The 7,549-nt window shown below is 40.9% G+C and overlaps 1 pseudogene; it reads left to right on the top strand.

The window, feature by feature from the left end:
• The first annotated feature begins 6,275 nt into the window (after positions 1–6,275).
• On the top strand, positions 6,276–6,909 carry LOC129018782 (SS18-like protein 2; annotated as a pseudogene).
• The last annotated feature ends 640 nt before the right edge of the window (positions 6,910–7,549 follow it).

Here is a 7,549-nt window from a genome sequence, read left to right as displayed (position 1 = left end):
ATTCAGGGAGGTAAGTTCTCAGACTTTTAAACAACCAGATCCTGTATGAACTAACTGAGCAAGAACTCACTTATCACCAAGGGGATGGTGCTAATCCATTTAGGAGGGATCCATCCCCATGATCCAATACCTCCCCCTAGACCCTTCCTCCAACATTAAGAATCACATTTCAACATGGGATTTGGAGGGGACAAACATCCAAACCATATCAACACCCCCATTCAAGCTGGTTGGACCTGCAGGAACTCATGCAAGAGATGGGGGGTGGGGAATGAGGGGAGCTTCCAAGACCCCTCTTACCTCCCTACCAGAGACGACACAGTCATTAGCACAGAATGGAAACATATCTTGAATCAAGCTACTGATTAAACTTGGGTCTGGTTTCTTGGCTGAGGTCAAAATACATTCATTTCCCTGTCCCTAGGGCTCACTCAATTTTATAGGTCAGTCCTTGGCAAGCCCTATTGACAGAAAATTAAGTGAAATAAAATAACTGGCCCTTTGGACCAAAAGTTCTGTTAAACAATATGCAAGACTCAAGCTTGCATATTTGTCTCCTGTGACACTTGGCCTCTGACTGCTATTGGGCTTATGATCCAATGACATCATTTTGGCCTCTCTGAGGAGCATTTCCTGCTAAAGGTCCTTCCTTATAATACCTCCTATTGCCTCACCCTCTTCTTCCCAGGAAGTACTTTCTCTGTTCTCTTCCATGGCTCACAGTGACATAAGTGACCCTTGACAGCCAGAGCCAAAGTGGCTTGAGAGATGGGGGAAGCCCACCCAGGCTCAGACACATGGGCATGCCCAGCTCCCCCTAGAACAGTTTCAGGCCCCCCTTGAAGCATCAGGCTAAAGAAATACCCTCTGAGGCAAGATTTCTAACTTTGTAATATGTTAGCAGCAGAATGCTTTTTCCCTCTCAAGTTTTATACAAAACCCACTGTACACTTGTGCAAAAACCAGATAAAAGTAATATTTTATGATTCAAATTGAGTTTGGAGTTTACAGCCCAGCCTCTCCACCTTTGCTATCCTCTCAGCAGTGCCGTAAATGAAGTGGCTTGAAAAGTCCCTGTTCAGTGAGATCACCGTGACTCGCAGAACCTTCACAGCTTTGGGCTCTGGGTCTTCCCAGCCTTGAGTCATCTCTTACACAGAAATGACCTGGATCCTCTTCTTCTACCTAAATGAGAAATCTTGCACATCTGTGAAGTGCTGAACCTTCCATCTGACTGCAAATTCGTAAGATAAGATTGAACAACACAACTCCTGATGAAGAGTCAATGCTTCCCACAGCTCCTGGGGCTCGTCTCCCAGTTCAGGGACCTCTTTCCTGCTGGGATCAGCACCACCTGGGAACACGCCCTCTGCCTTGTCAGAAATCGTGTTCACAGCCTACTCCCTTCTTGACCCATCACATTCTTCTCTTCCCCATCTCTCTTCTCAGATCTATATTTTCCTTTCTCTTATCTTTGTCCCTCAAAGTATTGCCCAAGCAGCCATTTCATAAGTTAGCAAGAAGAACTGATGTGAAGGTTGTCTGTAAGCAGTGGTAAAATAGGACACCAAAAAAAAAAAAAAAAACAGCATTAATTTTAAAAGGCCAGGAATTTCCACTAAACACACAGGATTGTTATAAATGCCAACACTTCCTTTTTGCAACACACATCACATAGAAAAAGTGTAGTAAGAGGGGTCAGGAATTTTTTCTTAGAGTTTGTCTTTTACATGCACCTAAATAAATAAGAGCATATATATAGTTTCAGTTTTAAGTCAAGATCCAAACCTTTTCTTTAAACAGTAGATAGATAAGTGTAACATTACAAAGTAATGATAAATTAACTTTGCATTTCATTTTTTTCAGTACTTGGTGCATGCAGAAAATGCTAAAAGGTACATTTAAAGTAGAAAAATGTTGTACATGTCTGAAATTTCTTCCTGGCTTCTATTTCCAATTACTTATTTAATGATACTAAGCAAGTCTGCATGAGAAAGAACATCTATTCATTCAAACCAATGAGATGTGGAAGAAAAAATCTGAATGTGTTCCATATAGGTATATGCTATGTAATGCATTTTTTAATGATCAGAAAAATGCCCACAAAATTTGGTGATATGTCACTGATGTAAACTGAGAACTTGAATTTGCTCATGGAAGGCATCATCAGCCAATGTAAAATACCTGGGATGCTAAGCCTACCAGGCTTACATATTAATTACGTTAGGTTGTGATGACCCATTAAAATGATGCTCCCAGAGGCAGCTGACCCACACTTTTGAACCTTTCCTGGTACTTTAGATGCAGTGATCATTCCCATGTCTAAATACTTACTACCAAATATGAAATGTATAATAGTGTGCCCTATAGACAGCATAGGAGGGTCGGGGACCCACCTGGGTCTAGGAGAACAATGGCATCAGAAACGTGGATGCTGTCAGGGGTCCCAGATGACTCATCCCTTCATGTGGGCGTCATTCTCCTTACCACGTACCACCTTCTTCCACACAGCAGGAGACATGACGACCTCATCTCCAGCTCTAGAGAGGCCGTCGGACCTGATGTCTCAGTTACCAGTTCTAAAATCTCAGGGTAGTATCAGCGGGGTCAGGCTTCCATCCCCAAACTGGATGGGGGGAAAGGGCCTGTTTAAAGACCATTTCATGTGCTCCCCTGAAACACAAGATTGGAAGGAGCATTTCCCAGCAGAAGGCAGAGCTTTTCTAGGCATAAAAAACCCCAGATGTCAAAACAATTTCTGAATATTTATGTTGTATTTGGTGAGGCAATATATAAAAACACTTAAAGAGCAATTAAGCACAGGAACTATCCCTAGACAATACATGATCTCTTATCAAAAAGATATCATGGGAACCTTGGAAAACATCATGCCAAATTAAAGAAGCTAGTCACAAAGAGCACATATTACATGATTTCATATATAGAAAATGTCCAGAATAGGCCAGGCATAGTGGCTCATGACTGCAATCCCAGCACTTTGGGAGGCTGAGGCAGGTGAATTACTTGAGGTCAAGAGTTGGAGGCCAGCCTGGCCAACGTGGTGAAAGCACATCTCTACTAAAAAATAAAAAAGAATTTAAAAAATTAGCCAGGTGTGGTGGCACATGCCTGTAATCTCAGCTACTCACGAGGCTGAAGCCTGAGAATCGCCTGAACCCAGGAGGCGGAGGTTGCAGTGAGCTGAGATCAAGCCACTGCACTCCAGCCTGAGTGACAGAGCGAGACTCTGTCTCACGAAAAAAAAAAAAATGTCTAGAATAGACAAATTTATAGACAGAAAATTGATTCACAGTTGTATTGTCCTGGGGTGGGGTGGGGAGATAGCATTAGGAGGCAATGGGAAGTCATTGCTAAAAGGTATGAGGTTTTTTTCGGGGATGATAAAAGTGTTCTAATATTGTTAATGGTGATGGTTGCACATCTCTGTGAATATAGTAAAAGCAAGTGAGTTACACACTTTAAATGAGTAAATTATATGATATATGAATTATATCTCACTAAGGCTATTTTTAAAAATGAAAAAAGATATCACCAAAAAGAAACGTTCAACCTTAAATTAATAGAATCTTTGTTTTAAAACAGTGAAACTGCAAAGTGGCAAGGTGTCAATAATGGTAACAAAGAAAATAATTTAAAAACTAAAATATGTTTGTAAAAAAAAAATCAAAGATCTCTGCTGTAGGAAAGGTGACCAAAATATAAATTTTAAAATGAGTAAATATTAGGGTGATAAGTTTGAGGATGGAAACTGAATTTTGAAATATATTTTAAATCTGCTGTCTCATTTTCACTTTACTTCTCAATCAACATTAACAAACAGAATTCATGTTTTAGCCTTCAATTTCCTACCCTCATGCGGTTAACTTTCTGAAACACACTCTGATTATATTTTAATAATGAATGCACTGGTTGAGAGGAATATTTGGAGAAAAAAAGAGAAGGGAATAAAAGTAAAGAAATCACATACTCCACAAGAACTTAAAATACAAAACGTCAGTAACTTCACAAAAATATCTAACATCTAACTCTTCTTGTGAAAAAACACTGCAGACCCCTAGGTTTTCTTTGAGGAACACTAACAGGACCCAGAGGTCATTCATGGCCCCCCGAACTGAAAATGAGACTCCTCCAGTTTGTAAGCAGGTTTTCAGCCATTTTCTTTCCCATGATCCTACCCTCAGCCAAATGACGAGGGCAGAGCAGACATTGTTTTCTCCACTATATAGATGAACTAATGGAGGTTCGGAGCAATAGAGCAACTTAATCAAGTTCCCACGTTCGGAGAGAATAAGGATCTAGAACCTAGTTCTCCTGAAACCAAATTTAGCTGTCTTTCTGTGGTGGTCTGCTGTTTCTGAATGCATATAGGTGGGGCTGATACTCCAAAACATCTAACAGAAGGCAGAACACAGGCACCAAATATTTTTTTTTCTTCAACTTTTATTTTAAGTTCCAGGGTACATGTGAAAGATGTGCAGGTTTGTTACATAGATAAACGTGTGTCATGGTGGTTTTCTGAACAGATCAACCAATCACCAAGGTATTAAGCCCAGCATCCATTGGCTGTTCTTCCTGATTATTGGCTATTCTTCCTGAATAGCCAATAGCATTGGCTATTCCCTTTCCTCATCAACCCCTGCCCCTCCGACAGGCCCCAGTGTGTGTCATTCCCCACCATGTATCCATGTGTTCTCATTGTTTAGCTCCCACTTCTAAGTGAGAATGTGTGGCAGTCACCATATCTTGAGAATGGACGTTGGCTGCAGAACACGAGCAGAGTCCAGAAGGCCCCCGCTGTGCCAGACATTAACTCTCTGCAGTTGCCAAATTTAGCCTTCAATTTCCTAGATTGTGTGATAGAATTGGGGTGATGGTTATTGTATAATTTTAACAACCAGGATAGCCAGAGTTCTAGTGCACTCTCACTGAATACTAGCTTGATTCCCATTGAATATAGATTGAAAACACCTGATATTAACAGTAAATATTATGGCCTCTGAGGCTATATACAGTTGGACAATAAGAATCTAGCTTTTCATGGGCCTGAATCATATGAGAAAGTTGGAAATGTTTGTGTCCACTATCACTGAATAGTGGACTATCACTAATCAGTGAATATATTTTATAGAGAAGAGAAGAGGACTTAAAAAGGGGGCATCTTCATCTAGCTGACACCAACAACTCAGCCAAGACAAAGTTACTGGAGATTCCTAACAGAATTGATCTTCCTTGTGGAACAAAAGATTAACCAACCTTGAAATTATGACTTAGTTCTTAGCATATAGCACAGTGGAGAAGAGCTCAACCTCTGGAATCAGACTGTCTGAGTTTCAGCGATGGCCCAATCTCTTACTGGCTGTGCCTCAGTTTCCCCATCTGTAAAATGGGGATCACAGCATCCAACTCATAGGATTTTTTTTTTAGACTTAAATAAGCAAGTGTATGTCAAATGCCTAAGACCCAGTTAGTGCTCACTAAATGTTAACCATCATTGTTAGCTGTGAGAACAACCCACCAGGATTAGAGGACTCCAGGAAAGAGAGGGCCAGAAAGGGAATTATAATAAGAACCCATATGGTCTGGAGACAAAAATTCTAATTGCCACTCTGCCCACGATAAAGCTATTTTCATCTTCAATACTAATCTCCTTTTTTTCTATATGTCATGCCACCAAGGAGGCATTGGTGAATGTCTAGTAAACTAGATGATTATATGTTTTCTCTAACTCATAAAATGAGGTGATTTCCAAATGTTTATCCCTAGGTTTGTTGATGTAATGAGTACATTCTACTTGTTACTAAATAGAAAAAAGAATCTGAAGAAAAGCTTAGAGGCATAGCATTCTAACATTAGGCACTAGGGGGAAATCTTATTTGATGGATTTGGTAGGAGGTATTATCTCTTATAAATATGGGATGCTTCTTTAGGAGGCAAAATTGTCTCAAATAAAAAAAATAGAAAGCCTTTTTATGAGTGTTGAAGACGATATGCCCAAATGGATAATGCTTTAAAACTTGGAATGGATTGCGCATTTAAAACTAAACTCTAAAATAAAATAGACATTCTAATTCCAAACAAGAACATCCCTGGCATTTCCTGTGAAAGGAAAGGACTCTTGGTGTAAGTTGGGCCTTGGCAAAGGACACAGCCTGGCAGGCCCCAGCGCATGTTACCAGATGAAATACGCATGCCCGAGTGGCTAATTGGCTCTGACTGAGACATGTGGTGGCCCGAGGTTTCTGAGGCTCCTCAGAATGTAGGTGGCCTTCGTATCAGACTGGCTGAGGGGCAAGGCAGAAGTCAATAGACATGATTCAGCTCTGTGTCCCCAACCAAATCTCATCTCAAGTTGTAATTCCCAATGTTAGGGGAGGGACCTGGTAGGAGGTGATTGGATCATAGGGGCAGATTTCCCCCTTGCTGTTCTCATGATGGTGAGTTCTCATGAGATCTGATGGTTTAGAAGTGTGTAGCACCTCCTCCCTTGCTCTCTCTCTCCTGCTACCTTGTAAAGAAGGTGCTTGCTTCCCCTTTGTCTTCTGCCGTGATTGTAAGTTTCCTGAGGCCTCCCGGTCATGCTTCCTGTTAAGCTTGTGGAACTGTCAGCCAATTAAACCTCTTTTCTTCATAAATTTTCCAGTCCCAGGTAGTTCTTTATAGTAGTGTGACAACAGACAAATACATCAATTGACTACCCAGTGGCTCCTTAAGGAGCATGACCAGCTGACCTGCTGTATTGTGGAGTATCAGAACAAGGGCCAGGCTAACAAGTGCATCCAGCATCAGCATGGGTTACATAGAAATCTCATTTATTTTGCTACTGTCACAGACACCAGCCCAATCAGTATTTCAAAAGCAATGAGACGATCTTCCAGTTGGCTGTTGTGAGGAGTAATTGAATGTAATCCATCTCTTAGAAAATGGAGACAGGATTTTTACCAACTTAATTGCTTAAAACATGAATGAAAGCCTTGTGCCTCTTTTAAAAACTGTGAGCATGCAAAGAAAGCTAACTTAACTGTATTCTCAATGTAAATATTTATTTTAATAATTAAGCAAATCCCTCAATAAGGTGACCCCAGGTGTTCTCTTTCCTGGATGTGGAGCATGTTTGGATAACAAAGACATCACTGGCACCTGCAAGCCTACTTTTTAGTTTCAACCTAAAGAGGAAATTGAGTAGGCCTCGGGCAGGAATTGGTGGGACTCCTGACTGAGCCCTTGCTACATAGACAGGTAACTCTGTGCTCCTTCCTACCAGTTTGTCAATGCCTTGAAATAAAGCTTACTTTTCCACACAATCCTTCTCCTCATACTTCTCCTCCTCCTTTCTTCCCAATAAAGGAATCCGATGGAATCAAGGATGTAATGAAGCAATAAAAGGTCTAATTGAAGCTGAAAGCCAATTCCATCCCTGACCCTTTGCATGAACTTATTTTGGTCACTGAAGTGTTGATGTTGCACTACAGTGTTATATCATGCCCTGGTTACCAGGAAGAATATCTCCCCAACCTCAGGACAATCAAGG

Source organism: Pongo pygmaeus, chromosome 17 (genome assembly GCF_028885625.2).
Source record: "Pongo pygmaeus isolate AG05252 chromosome 17, NHGRI_mPonPyg2-v2.0_pri, whole genome shotgun sequence".
Taxonomy (NCBI): Eukaryota; Metazoa; Chordata; class Mammalia; order Primates; family Hominidae; genus Pongo; species Pongo pygmaeus.
This window is presented reverse-complemented; position numbering and strand designations above follow the sequence as displayed.